The following is a 22,711-nucleotide window of genomic DNA, read 5'->3' as shown; positions in this document are numbered from 1 at the left end:
TTTTCTTTCTTGAGTTATGAACTTTTTTTTTTGCTCTGCTTTATAATTATGTAGATTCATGCTATATAGTTTAATGCAGTCAACAACCCTGTTTTTAGCTCTGACCCTGACACAAAAGCTCCACTTAACATCTTAAAAAATTATTTATATATATATCTTTTTTTTTTTTTTTTTTTTTTTTTACTTTTACTATTTTGTTTTCAAATGAGTGCATTTCTTTTTTTTTATTTATAGTGGTGGTTTCTTTATTGGAGGGAAAATCATTTGATTTGATGCACAATGATTTAAGTTTAGGAAAAGTGAATGCGGTAAATATTTATCTACTGACTCTTTACTGTTCTATCTTGAACTGACCACCATTGACACTTTTAAATTTACATTTACATTTGTGGCATTTAGCAGACGCCCTTGTCCAGTGCGACATACAAAAGGTACAAAAGTGCTTAGAGTCTCTAGCAATGAATAAATCTACACTGGTACGGTAGATTACAAACTTAATATGAATATAACTCTTGAATTCTACAAATTAAACTTGACACTATTTGTAATGAGTACTTGGCCACACAGATCAATACTGGCAGGTATGAAACAATGACATTGTAGTCATATTGCAACCCTTTTTGTCAAGAAGTCATGCCCTGCATTCTCTTTACTAATTGTGAAATCTAGCACGTCAGCAGAAGCTCATGAATGTACATCAATCCTCTATCAGCCTGCAGCCCTCAGTACCCCATTAGTGTGTGCCCGGACCCTGTTTTACTTCATTTCTCTTCAGGTCACTGAACCTTAAGAAAACACTGCTATCTTTCATGCTGTTGCACAACACATCCCATCATCCTCTCTTTAATCTCCCATGACGTTGCTTTTCCTCTGGGCTGTGACTAGCCTGTGCGAATGTTAAGTGGCCTTCTCTGCCTGAGGGAAGGTGAACAGAACCCCCCAGTGCTGTTGTTGCTGCTCTCAAACCCACTTTCAATCATAGTAAGAGCGAGGAAAATTTAGAAAAAAAAAATGACCAGCTGCTGAGCAGACACTGACAAAAAAAAATCTCTATTTTGATGCTCTTATAATGCAATCATTGTGTAGCACCATTACTGCCAATCTATCAAATCTACATTATGCCATTTCATGTTAAAGTATTTAATTAGATACACAGTATGCATATATTTTCTAAAAGAAGGGTATGCAGTTTTATGTATGTATGTATGTATGTATGTATGTATGTATGTATGTACTGTATTTTTCGGACTATAAGCCGCTACTTTTTCCCCACGTTTCTTATTTATGTTTAAAATAAAAATCTTTGTCAAATTCAGTGGGTGCGGCTCATATATATATATTGCGCTTTATAGTCCGGAAATGACGGTAGGTATGTATGTATGTCTGTATGTATGTATGTATTTCTGCATGTATGTATGTACAGTGCATCCGGAACGTATTCACAGCGCTTCACCTTTTCCATATTTTCTGTAGATGAAAAAAGTTTGGAACCATCCAGGCAAACTGAGTGTTCGGGGGCGAAGGGCCTCAGTCAGAGAGGTGACCAAGTACCCGAACTCTGAAAGAGCTTTAGTGTTTCTCTGTGGAGAGCGGAGAACCTTACTGAAAAACAAGATCTCTGCAGCACTCCACCAATCAGGCCTGTATGGTAGTGTGACCAGACATAAGCCACTCTTCAGTAAAAGGCACATGACCGCCTGCCAGAAGTTTGCCAAAAGGCACCTGAAGGACTCTCAGACCATGAGAAACAAAGACTGAACACTTTGGCCAAAATGTCAAGCATCATCTTTGGAGGAACCAGGCACTGCTCATCACCTGGCGAATACCATCCCTACAGTTAAACATGGTGGTGGCAGCATTATGCTGTGGGGATGTTTTTTTTAGTGGCAGGTACTGGGAGACTAGTTAGGATCGATGGAAAGATGAATGCAGCAATGTACAGAGAAATCCTTGATGAGACCTTGCTCTAGAGCACTCTGGATCTCAGACTGGGGCAACGGTTCATCTTCCAACAGGACAACGACCCTAGGCACACAGCTAGTATAACAAAAGTGTGGCTACGGGGACAGTTCTGTGAATGTCCTTGAGTGGCCCAGCCAAAATCCAGACTTGAACCCAATTGAACATCTCTGGAGAGATCCGAAAGTGGCACTGATGGAGCTTGAGAGGTTCTGCAAAGAAGAATGGGAGACTTCTTGAAACACTTCTTTCACGTTGTAATTATGGGGTATTGTTTGTAGGATTTTAAGGAAAATAATGATTTTAATCTATTTTGGAATCAGGCTGAAAATTAAATTAAATGTTAAAAAAATAAAGTGCTGTGAATACTTTCCAGATGCACTGTATGTATGTATGTATGTATATATATATATATATATATATATATATATATATATATATATATATATACAGTGAGGAAAATAAGTATTTGAACACCCTACTATTTTGCAAGTTCTCCCACTTAAAAATCATGGAGGGGTCTGAAATTGTCATCGTAGGTGCATGTCCACTGTGAGAGACATAATCTAAAAAAAAAATTCAGAAATCACAATGTATGATTTTTTAACTATTTATTTGTATGATACAGCTGCAAATAAGTATTTGAACACCTGAGAAAGTCAATGTTAATATTTGGTACAGTAGCCTTTTGTTTGCAATTACAAAGGCCAAAGTTTCCTGTAGTTTTTCACCAGGTTTACAAACACTGCAGGAGGGATTTTGGCCCACTCCTCCACACAGATCTTCTCTAGATCAGTCAGGTTTCTGGCCTGTCACTGAGAAACACGGACTTTGAGCTCCCTCCAAAGATTCTTTATTGGGTTTAGGTCTGGAGACTGGCTAGGCCACGCCAGAACCTTGATATGCATCTTACAGAGCCACTCCTTGGTTATCCTGGCTGTGTGCTTTGGGTCATTGTCATGTTGGAAGACCCAGCCTCGACCCATCTTCAATGCTCTAACTGAGGGAAAGAGGTTGTTCCCCAAAATCTCGCAATACATGGCCCCTGTCATCCTTTCAATGATACAGTGCAGTCGCCCTGTCCCATGTGCAGAAAAACACCCCCAAAGCATAATGCTACCACTGTAGGGATGGTGTTCTTGGAATGTTACTCATCATTTTTCTTCCTTCAAACATGTTTAGTGGAATTATGACCCAAAAGTTCTATTTTGGTCTCATCTGACCACATGACTTTCTCCCATGACTCCTCTGGATCATCCAAATGGTCATTGGCAAACTTAAGACGTGCCTGGACATGTGCTGGTTTAAGCAGGGGAACCTTCCGTGCCATGCATGATTTCAAACCATGACGTCTTAGTGTATTACCAACAGTAACTTTGGAAACGGTGGTCCCAGCTCTTTTCAGGCCGTTGACCAGCTCCTCCCGTGTAGTTCTGGGCTGATTTCTCACCTTCCTTAGGATCATTGAGACCCCACGAGGTGAGATCTTGCATGGAGCCCTAGTCTGAGGGAGATTGACAGTCATGTTTAGCTTCTTCCATTTTCTAATGATTGCTTCAACAGTGGACATTTTTTCACTAAGCTGCTTGGCAATTTCCCCGTAGCCCTTTCCAGCCTTGTGGAGGTGTACAATTTTGTCTCTAGTGTCTTTGGACAGCTCTTTGGTCTTGGCCATGTTAGTAGTTGGATTCTTACTGATTGTATGGGGTGGACAGGTGTCTTTATGCAGCTAACAACCTCAAACAGGTGCATCTAATTTAGGATAATAAATGTAGTGGACGTGGACATTTTAAAGGCAGACTAACAGGTCTTTGAGGGTCAGAATTCTAGCTGATAGACAGGTGTTCAAATACTTATTTGCAGCTGTATCATACAAATAAATAGTTTAAAAATCATATATTGTGATTTCTGGATTTTTTTTTTTAGATTATGTCTCTCGCAGTGGACATGCACCTACGATGACAATTTTAGACCCCTCCATGATTTCTAAGTGGGAGAACTTGCAAAATAGCAGGGTGTTCAAATACTTATTTTCCTCACTGTATATATATATATATATATATATATATATATATATATATATATATATATATATATATATATATACACAGTGATGAAAATAAGTATTTGAACACCCTGCTATTTTGCAAGTTCTCTCACTTAGAAATCATGGAGGGGTCTGAAATTGTCATCGTGGGTGCATGTCCACTGTGAGAGACATGATCTAAAAAAAAATAATCCAGAAATCACAATGTATTTATTTGTATGATACAGCTGCAAATAAGTATTTGAACACCTGTCTATCAGCTAGAATTCTGACCCTCAAAGACCTGTTAGTCTGCCTTTAAAATGTCCACCTCCACTACATTTATTATCCTAAATTAGATGCACCTGTTTGAGGTCGTTAGCTGCATAAAGACACCTGTCCACCCCATACAATCAGTAAGAATCCAACTACTAACATGGCCAAGACCAAAGAGCTGTCCAAAGACACTAGAGACAAAATTGTACACCTCCACAAGGCTGGAAAGGGCTACGGGGAAATTGCCAAGCAGCTTGGTGAAAAAAGGTCCACTGTTGGAGCAATCATTAGAAAATGGAAGAAGCTAAACATGACTGTCAATCTCCCTCGGACTGGGGCTCCATGCAAGATCTCACCTCGTGGGCTCTCAATGATCCTAAGGAAGGTGAGAAATAAGCCCAGAACTACACGGGAGGAGCTGGTCAATGACCTGAAAAGAGCTGGGACCACCGTTTCCAAGGTTACTGTTGGTAATACACTAAGACGTCATGGTTCGAAATCATGCATGGCACGGAAGGTTCCCCTGCTTAAACCAGCACATGTCCAGGCACGTCTTAAGTTTGCCAATGACCATTTGGATAATCCAGAGGAGTCATGGAAAAAAGTCATGTGGTCAGATGAGACCAAAATAAAGCTTTTGGGTCATAATTCCACTGAACGTGTTTGGAGGAAGAAGAATGATGAGTACCATCCCAAGAACACCATCCCTACTGTGAAGCATGGGGGTGGTAGCATCATGCTTTGGGGGTGTTTTTCTGCACATGGGACAGGGCGACTGCACTGTATTAAGGAGAGGCTGACCGGGGCCATGTATTGCAAAATTTTGGGGAACAACCTCCTTCCCTCAGTTAGAGCATTGAAGATGGGTCGAGGCTGGGTCTTCCAACATGACAATGACCCGAAGCACACAGCCAGGATAACCAAGGAGTGGCTTTGTAAGAAGCATATCAAGGTTCTGGTGTGGCCTAGACAGTCTCCAGACCTAAACCCAATAGAGAATCTTTGGAGGTAGCTCAAACTCCGTTTTACTCAGCGACAGGCCAGAAACCTGACTGATCTAGAGAAGATCTGTGTGGAGGAGTGGGCCAAAATCCCTCCTGCAGTGTGTGCAAACCTGGTGAAAAACTACAGGAAACGTTTGACCTCTGTAATTGCAAACAAAGGCTACTTTACCAAATATTAACATTGACTTTCTCAGGTGTTCAAATACTTATTTGCCGCTGTATCATACAAATAAATAGTTTAAAAATCATACATTGTGATTTCTGAATTTTTTTTTTTTTAGATTATATCTCTCACAGTGGACACCCACGATGACAATTTTAGACCCCTCCATGATTTCTAAGTGGGAGAACTTGCAAAATAGCAGGGTGTTCAAATACTTATTTCCTCACTATATATATATGGGGGGGAGTGGTGGCTCCAGTGGTTAAGGCGCTGGATTACTGATCGGAAGGTCGGGGGTTCAAGCCCCGGTATTGCCAAGCTGCCACTCTTGGGCCCTTGAGCAAGGCCCTTAACCCTCTGTGTGCTCCAGGGGCGCCGTATCATGGCCGACCCTGCGCTCTGACCCCAGCTTCCAAGAAAGCTGGGATATGTGAAGAACAACATTTCACTGTGCTGTAATGTATATGTGACAAATAAAGGCTATTCTATTCTGGCTATTCCAATATATATATATATATATATATATATATATATATATATATATATATATATATATATATATATATATATATGTATTATGTCTTACAAATGCTGGAAAGCATATTAACCTCAGAGTCTCCATAAATGTAGTTCTGACCATGTCCATGTAGGTTTCTACAGTTTCTACTCATTCTCCAAAACCTGGCCATAAGCTGGACTGGCTACACAAACTTGCCCTAAGGTGTGATTGTGTGTCTGATCTTGTTTGTGAAATACACTATTGTCTTATTCATGGAAATTGTGCCTTGGCCTAATTCCAAGATAGACTCCACGATTCTGATTAAGATAAGACAATTATCAGATTATGTAATTATTAAATGAATAATGTCTTTGTAGGGATGATAATGTTGATAACTGTTTTTAAAGTGAATGTCTCCATTTCTGCTTCATTTAAATAAGAATTTTATGCTGGCATCCTTTTGTGACAAGTGAAACAAGTGTTTTCTATTACATATTTGTTCTTTTCTTCACATACACTGTTGTCTCTGCATTTTGCTACATGAGCTTCTGCTCCATATGCACACACATACACTTATACATGCACACACATTCACATACATTTATTCAACCCTTGGGCCAATTTAGCATTGTCAGTGCATCAGCTGAAATGTTTTTTTACGAGGTTTGAAGAAATCCACAAAGACCCATATGAGACTCCACAGAGACAGTACACTGAGCTCAGGGTCAACCAGGGGACTCTGGATCTGCTGCTTTCTACATTTAAATACATGCTACACTTAATGGTGAACCACTCTAATCCAGTGCTGGACTTGTACAGAGTGCACTGACGCATTTTACCCCATGTAGAAGCCAAGTCTTGCAACAGACACAGGACACAGCTGTCATGGTTCTGATGTTTTACATAACTTGGTGGCAGCAAGTCTGGTATTAAGAAGTAGTGAGCATAGAATCAGTATTGAATGTCATATGATCACTTGATTATATTGTTTAAGCAAAGCAGTCATTAGGAATCAGGACACCTTTGTTTTTATTCAAAGCGTCTGTATAAAATTGTCTCACTGCACTTTTTACTAGTTTAAAATCAAGACGTTTAGAAGAAATCTCCAATATCTGAGAGATCACACATATACTTAGTATTGACTATTCATTTAACAATTAAGTTAATTTAGTATTACTGAGTTTGTGGTTCATTTTGACGGCGTAGATTTGCATAAATAAAGCTGCTGATTAGCCTGGTATGCTAGTGGCAATTGCATCTCCACTAGATGGCCTCACACCTCTATCTACCTAACGTTGCAAAGTCTTAAAGAAGAATTTGATGTGATCTTTCTGATGTTTTCATTGTGCACTAAAGAACATAGCTACTGTCTAAAGTGCACACTATATTCTGTGTGCTCTGTGAGACTCATCCCCTTTAACTGTTTAATGCTTTTCAATAATCAGAAGACACAAAATGATTGACAGAAACAATGTGAAAATGCTCTGGATGATCCAAGTTCCAAGAATTTATGGAAATTGTAACTGATATGTAACACAGGCTTGTCACCTTTACCACAGCAAATGTGCAGAAATTATATACATGAAAAATTAAATATAAATTATAATTCCTTATTCTTTTAAGATTAAATAAGTAAGTAAATAATAAATAAAATAAATAAATAAATATGGATGTACGGAAATACCACCATAAGCCTACCTCTTGTTCAAGTTCAAGATTATTTCTATAGCACTTTTCACAATGGATATTCAAAGCAGCTTTGTAGAATGTAAGAATTAAAGTGAATTGTGTATTTATCCCTGATAAACAATCCTGGGGCGACTGTGGCAAGGAAAAATAAATCACACTCTTGATATCAGTTATATTGTAAAATAAGAGCCTAAGAGTCAGTGGTCAAAAGCAGACGATGTAAACAAGAGAAGGACAAAGAAGAACTACACTTCAAAACAGATGTGTTGACAGTCACAAAAGCCGTAAAAAAAAACACACATTGAGCTGTGCGAGATTGCCTAAGGGAAGGTTTTACGTCTAGAAACAAGGAATTATGGGATGGGTTTATCACATTTTTAGTTTAGCTGATAACTCTTAATCCACAGAAAATCATCAATTTCACATCTTCTGGCATTTGTGATTTTTTTTTTAACCTGCCATATGACATAAAAGAAAATGTGTCTTTAGAGGTTTAGAGGACATCTAGAATCACACTCAACATATGAAAAGAGTTTTGGTTGAAAAATTTAGATATTCTTAAAAAAAAAAATAAAAAAAAAAATTAAATAATATATAACATTTGACCAACAAATCATAAGTATAATTGAAAGAAATTTAATTCATCATTAATTCTGATAATTATTCCTTCATTGATGCTAATTATAATAAATAATAATAAATATTTGGCAAATTTGTCATCGGTGTGTGCTAATACCTTTACAATCTTCAGCAGAACAACTGTACCACAAGATTAACACATGCTGCATACTCACTGTCACAGCTTTTCATCCCCCATATAACTGTATTTATGCAATATTGAAAAATGAATAACTGCAGCCTATTAAAACCACATTTGTAAACCTGTTAATATTCATGGTTAAAGACTTTGCCTGAATTAGTTTGAAGAAAACAATTTCCGTTGGTTGGATGATGCGAACGCTGTGATTCATCCAAACCCCCACAGGAACTCTCATTTTAAATGAGACTAGTCAGAATGCTCACAGCTCTCATTTAATGATTAGTCATAGGGCTTATTTGCATATTGCAGCCTTCTATGATATCACTACTGCAAAGGGCATTACTCGCATAACAATTAACAAATGTTATATAGTGCAGTGTGAATCTTTAGAAATGTTTTTCAGTTCTATTCTGGCGCATTACATTAGGTCATTAGTCATTCATAACCTTTTTATCCTCAGGGTCATTGGATAAAGTGGTCAGGAGCAATCACTGAACATGAGGTGTAAATACAATAGATGGATAGCAGGTCCAAACACACCAAATGCCAATTTGCCCCACAGAATGTTGTTGGGAGCTGGGAGGAAACTATTGATATTAAGAGCATGCAAACATGAAAGAGTTAATGATCAAACCTGGAATCCTGCAGCTATAGTTGCAACACTATCTATTGCCTTTACATTAGCTATTATGCTAGACTTTTGGAAGATGAAGCAGGAAGTGCCTGCTCTGCTAATCCAAGTCAAGGTGCTTATCATATAGAGCACATTCAGTCATTCATCAGTTTTAGTCTCCTCCAGCAGAAATCAATCTAGGGTAATCACAATATATGAAATGGGATTACTGAATCACCCTTCGGTGCTGGAGTTATCAAACTTACAGCACATGATCACTGGACCATGGGAAATATGTAAACTGTGCCTTTTTTTTCTCTTGATTTTGAATGAATTCAAAATAGTAAAGAATAACTCCACACCTCCACACACATACTGTATCTCAGTCAGAGGGAAAAGCAAAGCATTTTAAATGCTAGTTACCTCCAGAAATAAATAATGTACTGAGAACTTAATGTTTCTACCTTATGTATTCTAAAATGTTTCAGTCCGACCCCACTAATGCATCCCTACCTCTGTATTAATAACCTATTATGCTTTACCTAATGGAAATCAACACTGATGTCAATAAATATAAATTTACAACAGAGTTTACTATCACTTACTGCTGAGTTTGTTCAACAAGCTTCATACACAGTATATATCTTTTGTATAATAAACTTGTTCAACACTTTTCATATGGAAAATATGTTTTCTTAAAGTAAAGATGTCAAAATATAATATTTTGCACAATTCAGCAACTCAAAGCATTCAAACCGTTTCCCTAGGTCACATAGCACACTCCACTCTTCTGTAAATAATTACAAAATTATACACAAGTAACAAAAATACATTCTGTAAAGTACTGAAACAAGAGTGAAATAAATTAAATTAGGCGATAACGGGACACCGGACTTTTCCAGCTATATGTGGTTTTTCCCCAAACTGTTACCACAAAGTTGGAGGCACACAATTGTATAGGATTTTTGGATGTGGTGGCATTACATTTTCCCTTTAGCTGAACTAGGAAACCAAAACCTTTTCCAGCATGTCTATGCCCCAGTGCACAAAGCCAGCTCCATGAAGATATAGGTTACATTGAAAGGAATAAAGCGCTGACCTCAACCTCATATTTGAGATAAATTGGAACTCTGACTGCACCCCAGGCCTCCTAACACCTTTGTGGCTGAATCAGCACAACTCTCCACAAGTCCATCCAAAATCTAGTGGAACATCTTCCCAGAAGTTTGGAGGTTATTATAACAGGAAATGGGGAATTATGATGAATCTTATGATCAGGTGTCCTCAAACATTTGTTCTAATAATGTATTATCAGAAAAACTCTATAGTTGAAATACTGTAGTTATTCTTAGTAAGTAAGAAGAGGTAAGGTAATAACCAGAATAAAATTGCACTCTCTTCTCCTGCTAAGGAGGTAATAATAGGCAAATTTTTAAAACTGAGTTTTAACGACTATCACCAATTTTCACTACAATGCTGTTTTTGTCCCGCCTATGTTTAATTTTGTGTTTTTGACATTGCAGACTCGCTTATATATTCTTTCATTATATTGAATTTAATATACTTAAATATATTCAATTTTCCTACCAGTTTGGATTGATTACTTCATTAATTAGAAAACAAATGTCTCAGGAAACATGAACTTTTAAAACACTCCCTGCTCAGATACTGTTTATTGCAAATATGAGCAGAAAAAAAGCAGTATTTAAACTGTGTAATTATGCAGAAAGAACTGAACTATAGCAATAAAATAAACACCCTGTCAATCAAAGTGTGGGCATGAGGACCTGACAGCTGGTGTCTTCTTCTGCTACATATAAAATCTGCAAAATCCCGAAGTGTGGTGTTTGGAGTATATACACACTGCACAATGTTTTGAGTGGCTGCATGTTAAGTAATTAAATCAGTACCCTCATATATAATAATGCAGCACATGGATGGTTATGTGCCAGGATGTGGGAGTTCAATGGCTAAAAGGGTTGTATGACTTCTGCCACCTTTTAATGTGGGAAATAAAATACAGGCAACCAGTCTTAGGCAGGACTGAAAACAGTTCTTGAGTATGTCAAATGAAAATGCATGAGTGATTATGGAAGGATATATGATGGATGTGTTTTGATGTGTGGGAAAAGACATGTGACGATTTGTGTGCTTTTCAGACCTATGTGGGAGGGGACCAGCACACGCATAATGCTGTAGTAGTAGTACATGTTTATGTATGTGTGTGTGTGTGTGTGTGTGTGTGTGTGTGTGTGTGTGTGTGTGTGTTAAATGACATGTCTTCCCTGGTTGGCCTCTTTGGTTAAAGTCTGATTGTTGTAGATAGTGATTTGAGGAGGATACGTGGGTGGACTCTCAGCACTGTTCTCGCAGGGAAACTGTGTGTGTGTGTGTGTGTGTGTGTGTGTGTGTGTGTGTGTGTGTGTGTGTGTGTGTGTGTTTTTGGGGGCTTTAATCACACTGTGTGCTTTTTTATCCCACTGAGTGTTATTGTTCATTATGCAGAATGCCACTACAAAATGCATTCATACAGTGTCACTCTTGACGGTGTGACACCACAGCGTGTCACTGATGGGATATGACCTTATGACCACATTCATTTATAAGTCAATATCCTACAGCACAATGGTGTAAGTACATTATGGCTGTCTGTACTGCTTGTCCCTTTTTCTTTCTTTCTTTCTTTCTTTCTTTCTTTCTTTCTTTCTTTCTTTCTTTCTTTCTTTCTTTCTTTCTTTCTTTCTTTTTTTCTTTCTTTCTTTCTTTCTTTCTTTCTTTCTTTCTTTCTCTTGCTATAAATAATCTATAATATTTTTTATGTTCTTGCCATTTCTATTGTTATAATGTGTTTAAATTCTTTCCAACTTTCTTCCGAATAGATATTATATATTTGTTTCTTAGACTCATTACAATCTTATATTTTATATTCTTTCTTTCTTCTTTCTTTCTTCCTCCTTCTCATCACCTGGATATACTATATCAATTCTATGTAACAATAGTGTCAAATTATAGTCATCTGTCCCAACTGAAATAAATGTCTCATTGAGGTTTAGGGGTGTTTTAGTGATGGGTGTTCACATCGTGTAATAATGGCGGCAGCAGTTGGCCTGCTAAAGAGCATGTTTTCCAAAATGCATGTTTTTCATTGAGCCACCAGCTACTAGAAATGGCTGCATAAATCACAAAAGCTGTTCTCGCCATAAGTATTGTGGAGATTGGCTAAATGAGTGTACAGCCCTCCATTTCACAATGTGTTCACTCAGATAACGATTAGAGCACTTTTCTCTTTTTTAATTCATCACGTTCAGCAATTTTTTTCTGGTCTCCTTTGCAGTGAAAGAGCAATTTGGATTTCATACAGATCCACTTTTCAACATGATATATGCATATTTCGCTGTGATTTGGCAGGTGGGGAAATGTAATTATTAATGCTGACACAGATGCGTTTCTGTAAGGCTTATAGCTTACATATTTTACCTTCTGTAAAATTAACAGCAGAAGAAAATATATTAAACCACAAATTAAAAAGAATACATCAAAGTAGTACTTTAGTTATCAAGTACTCAGCTTCCAGATTCTATTATTTTTTTATTGATTTATTTTATTTATGTTGAAAATTTCTATTTTATTCCTCCGTTCTACTGTTTTATTTTGCTATATTTTTTTAAGTTTTAACAATTTTCTTATTCTATTTTATGTAACAGCAAAGTCATAAAAAGCATTTTACTGCATGTCGTACTGTGTATGGTTATGCATGTAAAGCAGTCGAAAAATAATAAGTAACAAATCTGTAAATCAATTTAGAGGTTGTTACCTTTCCTACCACTCTGCACTATTCTAGTCTCTAGACTAGATGATCACTTAAACAATTCCTGCAGAATAAAATATTTTGTGTTAGTAAGAAATAGCATCTTAGTTTTATTTGGGGAAGACAGTCTGAGATAAAATGGTGCTTAAAATGGTTTCTTTATTCTTGACCGTTGGATTAGCACCAATAAATAATAAAAAATTCAACACCTCTTAAATATTTAAAGAATACTTTTTAAACCATTGGGCACTAATACAATGCCTAAAAAAATTTGCAGAACATTCAAATTAACAGGAGATTGGAGTGAACAGGAAACACAGAAAGCAACAGCATCATAAATTCACTATAGTGTCTGTCGAAATGGGTAACCTTGAACCTGAGAACCACTCTTGGCCATACTTTGGCCTGGCTGTCCATTATCAGGTCCCTTTTTAGTGTCCCTTTTTAATGGCAACACTGAGTTGACACACTGTGACATAAGTATTAACCACCATGAAACTTTCAAATGATTGGCATATGATTAACATTAAAAACTGCAACGTATATATCAATCCCTTGGACATTATTTGTTAGAACCATATTTGGCTGCAATAATTGCAAATCATTTTGAATATGTCTCAGTTTTGCACTGTGTCCTGATATTGTTTGCTAATTATTATTATTATTATAATTTTTTTTAGAAAACTTGGATTGGATTGAGAACACTGGTGAACAGCAATTTCCAAGTCAAAATATTTGTATTACCAAACTCTGAATGATACTTTGGCAACATATTGCCACATGTGACAAACCTGATAACAGAAATCAAACCAATGTTCGGAAATGACCATTAAATACAACTGGGAACTTCTCTGTCGCAAAGAAAATTTCCAAATGCAACAGTCACCAGCAGAAAACAATACAGAGTAATACAGAGCCATTTGTGAACATACAATCCTAATATATAGGTGCTATATTAGATGATATTAGACAGCTAAATGTCATGGTGTTTACGTATATGTTGTATTCTGGGTAAAAGTGGTGTACTTGGAATTATCTATGTACTTCTTACCCATTATATATTGATTTCCAATACATTTGCAAGACCTGGCAGGCAGAAGAGGATTAGTGTTTTCTAAAAATAACCTAAATACCTTGTGGCAAAATCCCACTCAGTCACTTAGGTCTTTACCTGACCTAAATAAAGAGAATTCTGTTTTAATGGATTTCCCCCCATTTCCTTTGGAGATTCTATTATTTTTGTATTATGAATTAACCTGAAAACACTAAAGATTAAAGCTGTTCAATATAACAATATACTAAGTAAAATTATCTATATATAGAGAGCTTTTAGGAATGAACATTTTTACAAAGCAGCTCCACATAAATGCATTAATTCAGGGTATATATTTCAAATAAATACATTTTATCCTCTATAAATGTATCACTAACGGGAATGACAGAGACTTTGATGGCAAGAAAAATCCCTAAGAAAATATATATTTCGTATTGTGAAAATGTTAAAGATTAAGTAAGATTAAACAGCACACCTTAAGTTATCTCATTATATAGTGTGGTATTATCTTCTTTAACACATGGCAAACTGATTAGAAACAGATGATTTGATGTTAGTATTGTATTGAATTTTGTATTAAATCCCATAGTTTTTATTTACTATAACGATCAATTAGAATTTCTATTTTGTCTATTTTTTGTAGACATTAAATAAAACATTATTAAATGCAACTGTAGTTTATTTTGTGCCAAAGCTTTGCAAATATTACATATTACATAATCCCAAGCCCAGATAAATGGGTAGGGTTGCGTTAGGAAGGGGATCCAGTGTAAAAACATGTGCCCAATCGAATATGCGGGTCACGAATACGGATGATCCGCTGTGGGGACCCCTAATGGGAGAAGCCAAAAAAAAGAAAGTTTTTACATACTCTTTATTGTCTTTAATTATTGCTGATTTGATGATTGTATAACAACCACTAATGAAAGATGTTAATAATCATTATATAATTAATACCTTTCCCATGTTTGCCATGCACTGACTTGTGATCACCTGAAATAGATGTTACTATTAGGTGTGAAGGTGAAGGTCTGAATTGTATCCAAGTTTATTCACTGTAGAGCAGCAAAAGTGTGACATGTTTTTTGAATTAGTTCCAAAACCAATGACAAATTTGTCAGTGATGTTAAGATAAAGACTCAAGATGGGCATGTGGCACTTCAAGCCTAGCTTCTCTCTTTTTCTTTCCCACATTCTTTCTCTCTTCACTACCCTGTGTCAAACTATCCACCCATAATATTCCCACATAACCACAGATGAACAAAAGAGGAGAAAGTGTGTACGTGTCCGAACTTATGTGTAGCGTGTGTATGTGGGTGTAAATAAATGTGTGGGAGTGCAGAGAGCAAAGCAGAGAGCAGAAGAGAGATTACATGAGGGAGTGTGTGTTTGATAGAGTACAAAATAGGAAGAGCAAGTGTGTGAGTGTGAACCTGCTCAGATATTTAGGACAGCAGGAATGAAAGCAGGAGTTTGTGTGTGTGTGTTCATGAGCCTGTGCTTCTGCATCTATTTGTCAAGTTGATGTCACCCAAGGATAAGTGTCAATCCTGTTGTCAAACAAACCATCCAAAATAGACCTGCCATGATTTGAGGAGTCTCATCTTCTAAGCCATCTTAGCTGCATCTATGTAGTTCAGCAATAAAACAAAGATATTAGACATCAACGAACAGGCTGTCATCAGTGTGCTCCACACACGCCGCCTCTGAGCAGTTTGTGAAGGGAACATTCTTGCCTTCTGCCATCATGCTGACACTGACGTCAAAGACTAACAGTCTGTCTCATGTTTTGTTTGGAGAACTAGTCATATAATCACTTTTAGTGGATTACTGCATGACTGGTAATTCTACAGCAATAATGCATTGCATTCACAAACACTGACCATACACTTTATCAGCACAATCAATCGTTCATGCAATTATGCAATTAAAATGGCACAGTTAACGTTCAGGAAGATTTTCCCAACCTTCACCTGTCTAGTATGGGCACCCAATACAATTTCAGATTCCTGGAGTGGAAACAATGTGGCCTTCTGCTGTTGTAGTCCATACCTCAAGATCTGAGATGTTTTGTGTGCTGAGATGCTTTTCTGCTTATCATGGTTGTAAAGAGTGCTTATTCCAGTTGTTGAGGCCTTCCTGTCAGCTTAAAACTGCCTGCCTTTCCTATCAAAACATCACTGCCCACAAACTGCTGCACACTGGATTTTCTTTCACACCATTTTTTGTGTGGAAATCCCAGAGGATCAGCATTTTATTAAATACTCGAACCATCTTATATGACATCAATAGACAGTAAATCATTCAATCATCAAGTCAAAATTGTGATTTATTTAAAACCATTTCTGATGTTTGATGTGAACAGCAACTCAAGCTCTTGACATTCTAAATAATTGGTAAATTGGAAAAAGTGAGTGATATTAAAGCAAAAAGAATAATAAAAAAAAGCAAACAGTTTAGATATAATTTGTAGTGATGAGCACATTTTGGTTTCAATCAATATAAAAATTTTCATTCCAGATACTATCTTTCAAGTGTTATTGTAATTATAGTTTTAATGAGGATTTCCTTTTGATTTTGCTCACTAAATATGATGATGTTATATTTAATTCTGTTCAAAATTTGATTAAAAATTTTTGCTTGATGCAAAGAAATGAATTTTAAAACAGCAAGTAAGTTAGAGAACTATTTCAGATGACCAAATAAGAAAGGTCAAACCTGTGCTGCATTCCATTTGCCATACTATCCATTCTAAATAGTATCTGAATTAATAGATTTTGTGTCCCAAATTGTAATATGTTAAAATGTATATTTCGAAGGTACAGATTGTCTACTATTTCGGGTAGAATTTTGAAAATGTGGATTCATCAACATGTTTTCTGCAACTTTTGATAAACGAGGTGGTGTCAAAAAGTTTTTAGTCTAGCTCTGTTTACAAGAAAGTTCTTTATTTATCTACGTTTACACACTATCACCTTTAAAATAGTCCCCTTGCAATACAGAAATCCCATCGTTCCTGCTACTTGATCAGCATATTTCTCTACCCCCATTGAAAATAACAAGCATAATCCTAGATTTTTATTTAGTATGGTAGCAAAATAAAGAGAAAATAAAAGCACTGGACTAACATGCAAACCATCAATAGGTAGTAATGATTTAATGTGGTTTGTCAATAATACAATTGAAAACATCAGGCAAAAACTCCAGACGATTAACAAAAATCCAAACTATTTTATAAATAACCCTGTAGATAGCACTGTAATTATAACAGACAATCAATTAAAAGTTTTACTCCTATTTAAGAAAGTTCATTAATTTCATTTATTTCCTCATCAAAATCATTAATTGTATTCTTGATCCCTTGATAATTCCTTTATTGAACGTTATTGAACCTGTTCTAAAAACTCTTCCATTAGCACTGGTTATGTACCTAAATCCTTCAGTCTGGCTGTTATCAACCCACTATTAAAGAAACCTGACCTTGATTCTTATCAGCTGTACAACTATAAGCCAATATCAAACCTCCCCTTTATCTCCAAGATTTTAGAAAAGGTTGTAGCACAGCAGTTATGCTCACACCTACTTAGGAATAATATTCAGGATTTAGGCCTCGTCAAAGCACAAAGACGCCGCAAGTTAAAGTGGTACATAAGCTGTTAATGGCCTCTGAATAGAGTTTTGTCTCCTTACTATTTTTAGTTGACCTTAGTGCAGCTTTTGACACCATTGATCCTACTATCTCTCTTGCTAGTTAGAAAATATTGTTGGAATAAAGGGAACAGCTCTCTTCTGGCTTCGGTCTTATTTGACTGACCGCTATCAGCTTGTTGATGTAAATGATACGTTTTTAACACTTTCTGAGGTAATGTTTGGTGTTCCACAAGGATCTGTCTTAGGCCCATTGATTTTCTTTTTATATATTCTGCAAGACGGAAGTACTATTACTAGGACCACATGCAGCTAAAAGTAAACTTTCCGATTATGTAACATCTCTGGATGGTGTTTCAGTGTGTCTCAGTGTGTACAGAAGTCAAAGACTTGACTCTTGTCTGTCCTTTGAGGCTCATGTGAATAACATTACCAGGACCTTCTTTCACCTTGGAAAAATTGCTACAATTAGAAATATGATGTTTTTACAGGATGCGGAAAAACTAGTTCATGCTTTAGTAACATCTAGATTAGAATACTGTAATGCTTTACTGTCTGGTTGTTTGAGTAAATGCATAAATAAGCTTCAGTTAGTCCAAATGTCCAGGAGTCCTTTCTAGATCTAGAAAATATGACCACATCAGTCTACACTGGCTTCCTATTTAATCTCACATTGATTAAAAAACATATAAGTATAAAGCACTTAGCGGTCTCAAGCTGCATCATGTGAGTGAAGACACAGGCTGAAAACATATTTATTTAGTCAAGCCTTTTATCAGTAGATTTTTCTTAGGTAAAGGAGCAGATCTGGAGAGATTATGGATATTGGGTGTTTGGTGAGCTGGAATATTTGTATGCTGTCGTCCCCTAACTCTCACACTATCCCTCATGTTTGTGTTACCTTCTGGTTCTCCCTTTTAGTTATGCTGCCAAAGCAAGTTTTGCCAGAGTCCCCAACTGCACAGTGTCTTTAAATTTTATACAGCAATAAGGATACTTAATAATCCACATCTTTCTCTCCTTTCTCTCCTTCTCTCTCTCTCTCTCTCTCTCTCTCTCTCTCTCTCTCTCTCTCTCTCTCTCTCTCTCTCTCAAGTTAAACATGCTCTTCAGGCACCAGTGACCACTGTTCCTGCCTCTTTCCTCTCTATCCCTGAGTCGCCCCTGATTTGTCCCTGCCTGCTTTAGGATGAGGTTCTCTTCGATTGGAGGCCACTCTGTGCAGCTGGGGATGGTTTCACATCAATGGCCTGGGTATCCATGAAATTACAGAGTAAGACAGGAGCTTTGAGGATAGATTTAGACTGCAGTTAATGTCCACAGTCTGCTACACTGATACAGGACTACAGTTTGAATCTGGTCACCATCACTGCACACCCCAACAACGTTTAGCTGTAATAAATGGACATTTGGTACCACCCAGATAAGGATGGGCTTCCCCCGGTTCCTCTCAAGGTTTTTTCTTAATGCCACCATGAATCGCAGAAGGTGATTGACACACTTCAAAAAGAAGACTTCCAGGAAACATTCCAGAGTTCAATTTAATTTAATAATTTTTTATTTGTATAGCACTTTTAACAATGGACGTTGTCCATTCCATTCCTGGAAGTCTTCTTTTTAAAGTGTCAAGCACCTTCTGCGATTCGTGGTGGATCTCCGCAATTGTGTGAAAACAATGACCTCTAAGCTGGACCTCATCTTTGGGAAGAGGGAGTAGTCCACAGGAGCCAAATCTGGCGAGTAGGGTGGGTGCAAACGTGAGATCATGTGGATTGTTCTACGACGAACAACATGCACAAGTTGCCGAATGGTTTTGACATTTTCTGTGTTTGAGTTTGTTGATGGTCTTCCTGATCTCTCTGGGTTTTCCAGTGATGTTTATCTTCTCTTGAAGTGTTCATGCAACTCAAAATACTTCAAACGACTTATTGCCTCATTGCTGTATGTCAAACGTATATCGTGTTCTTTTGCCCAGAATAAGTCTTCAACATTCCCTTCACTGAACTAAACCCAAACCATTAAACTTCCACCTCCATGTTTGACTGTTAAAACTGATGGTCTGTTAACATCATCTCTTCTTTTTTCCTTCTTCTGTTAAAGCCAAAATTGTGACATTTGGACTCATCTGTTTACAAACTTTTATTTATTATCCAATTCTTGTGTGTTTTTGCATTTTATCTAGTTTGTTGCATATCAACAAAATGGACATGCCGGTGTTTTAAAAAGCAATAAAAACTAGGTGTTTCCAAACTTTTGATAGGCAGTGTAGTATAAAATTATAAGGAATAATGAATGAAGGAAGGCTGAAATGTATAAATATATGAATGGTGTGTTAATTATTTTTCCTATATAAATGATACATTTTGCATCAATTTTATGTACAATTTTAGTGAAATTGCATGTATGCTGGTTCAAGTATTTTTATTATTTAAAATGTTAGTATATTATACTATAATGAGCATATATGAGAGGTCATCAACTGGCAGACAACAGACTAGATGGGGCCAGAAGCAAAGTATTTTTGATGACTGAATTAAGCAGATGATGAGAAAAGTACTGCACCTAATACTGTAAGAAATCAACAAACTAACATCAGTCCTCCTCAACCTTTACAAAGTCAGCCACAAGATTCTATTATCTCTTGTGCAATTGCAGGTGGCAGATGCTATGTAGTACACAAACCATGTACTTTAGGTAAAGTAGAGCTTCACTCAGTAAAATATTACTCCAGTAAAAGTAAAAGTGCTCCTTTTAAACTTTCACTTTAGTAAAAGTACAACAAATATTTGCCTTCAGATGTACTTACATATCCAAAGTACTATGATTTATTTTGGCTATAATGTTCCTATTATCATGTTTGTCAGAATGACAGTAATGATTTAAACATTGATATATATTAAAATGATCATGAGACGACAATATTCAACAACTTTTCTTATAATAAGGCCACAGGTGTTGGTTTTAAGTTAGAGTAAGGAGTTTCTTCCATTATTTATTCCTCTCAAAATGTTCTGGTTGCTGTTGAACTGATGCTGCACTGTATGTTTGTGCTAAGTAGATACCACAAAGCGGCAATCAAAACAAAATCAAAACAGAGCGCACTCTACAATGATTGGTGGCCTGCTGTGTGTTTGACTAGTTAAGTTTTTGTCCACTAATAATTATCAACAAACGATTGATTTTGCAAAATGTAGTTAAGTAAAAAAATAAGATATTTGACTTTGAAATGACATGAAGTTAAAGTCTCCCCAATGGAAACACTTCAGTAAATTACATATACACAAAAAAGCTACTTAGTACAGTAACAAATAACATTTACTTTTAGATTTTACTTTCAAATCACACTTACACAATCATATCAGGTTACATGGTGGAACATGGGTTACATGTTTTATTTATTTATTTATTTATTTATTTATTTATTTATTTATTTATTTATTTATTTATTTATTTTTGTTCCCTATATCTTTTTAAAGCCATTTTCTCATATGGGTTTTAATACCACTACAATGCAGATGACTCAACTCATACTTGTCCTTTCCTCCCTCAGACACTCACGTTTCTTTTTGGATCTCAGCATGTTTAGCAACCTTCTAATTATGCATTGCGTTTCATCAGCAAAATTTAAGCCCAGCAAAACTGAATGTTACTCATTCCAGGAGATACATCCCAACATCTAGGTTGAGGTCTCTCTGGACAACTTATAGATTTTACTGCACCTAACCTTGTGGTATCCATGGACAGTCAGCTGTGCTTCTTTTCACACATTACTATATACAGTATCAGTGGGATTCATACAACTTTATCCACTGTGGTCACTAAAGTACTTGCTCATGCAGCTGACTGCTTGTACATGCTTCTGGCCACTCTGCGTCTATCCAACATTTAACCTCTGTAACTCATACAGAATGCAGCTGCACATTTTCAATCTTCTCAAGTTTTCCCAAGCCACATTAAAGCAAAAGGATGGATCATAAGACATTTAGCTTAAAACACTTATCACAATTTGCATGCAAATGCCAGAAATATAAATACATGAAGGCATTTCATCAAACCAGAGAGTAGTCACAGGGCTATAGGTATTAGCTCAAAGAGAACATTAGCACAGACCTTCATAGATTTTCATTCATCTTAGTGATTTTATAACATGGTTTATTACTAAAAAAAGTCAATATATGTATACCTCTAATGAATATTGTGTACTAGTCAAAAGTGGTAGCATTAAGTGCAGATAAACATAATATAAAATGAGCATGAACCATAATATTTCTGGATGTAAAGTATAAATGTAAAAATGTTTCTAAGCCTATGTAGAAGTTTATGTGATTAAATATAATCATCTTATATCAATCAATCAACTTATATCAACACTGAATTATATTTCACTTGCTGCAGCTCATGGATGGTATGCACGTACATCACTTATAATGTCAGAAGGCTCGTCCATTGCTTCCTGCTTAAAATATTTACAGCAGCCTAACCCTAATCCAAATCCAAATATCTGAAGTACTGTATTGTACTGTATGCTGGAAATATAACATTTATATTTGACACATAGTAAATCCCTTGCCTATGAAAAAAAAAACAAGAAACCATTCTGGTTCTACCAGTAAAAATGTGATTGCTTAGTAAAGGCCAATGTTTTAATGGAACACTCATATGCTTTCATTACACAGCAGTGAAAGATGAAGCTGTGGGCAGTGTTGAAAGCAGGTTATGTAAGAAGCCTGTGCATTGTTTTCCCATTGCTTCGAGCACTTCCATATGAAGACAGGATACACACAACTGTCATGGTTTTTGAGCCCCCATTCAAACCCCCCTCTCATAGAGATTAACACTAGAAGCCCCACTTCAGATAGTGCTCTCAATACACAATAAAGCAAGCTGTCTTCAAAATAAACACACAGATGGGGAGGTTTAGCAGAACTGAATGTGCTTTACCTACAAATTATCAGATGTGCATTTCGGTCTTACATCAGATTTGCAGGCAGTCAATACAAGAATCCAAGCAAATGCATAACCTTCCTTAATTAAACATTTCATATGGATTGTGCTCATGGTATACTAGGCACAATCTCATGATTTTTAGAGCTATGTGTCAGACTTCACATTAAACATATAACATAGTGTGACATTTTGAGGTTATGTAATCTGTGCTAATGGCATAGAAGTGTATCTGTTAGCAGAGAAAACAGGATAAATGAATCAGAAA

At 36.4% G+C, this 22,711-nt stretch overlaps 1 protein-coding gene across 2 annotated transcripts in view; it reads right to left on the bottom strand.

The window, feature by feature from the left end:
* Positions 1–22,711, bottom strand: part of LOC310719119 (potassium voltage-gated channel subfamily A member 5) — a 50,797-nt gene that overhangs the window by 4,310 nt on the left and 23,776 nt on the right. Inside the window, exon 2 of one of the 2 annotated variants that reach the window (XM_083528546.1) lies at positions 1,510–2,171. The exons of the other annotated variant lie outside the window; for it this stretch is intronic. The gene's annotated coding sequence lies outside the window, so the exon portion shown is untranslated. Of the gene's footprint in view, positions 1–1,509; positions 2,172–22,711 lie in introns of those variants that run through there. 2 annotated transcript variants of the gene reach the window in all.

The sequence above is a fragment of the Silurus aristotelis genome, assembly GCF_946808225.1.
Source record: "Silurus aristotelis genome assembly, chromosome: 24".
In the NCBI taxonomy this organism is placed as follows: Eukaryota; Metazoa; Chordata; class Actinopteri; order Siluriformes; family Siluridae; genus Silurus; species Silurus aristotelis.
Note: the sequence above shows the minus strand (reverse complement) of the source record. Positions and strands in the feature narration are given on the sequence as shown.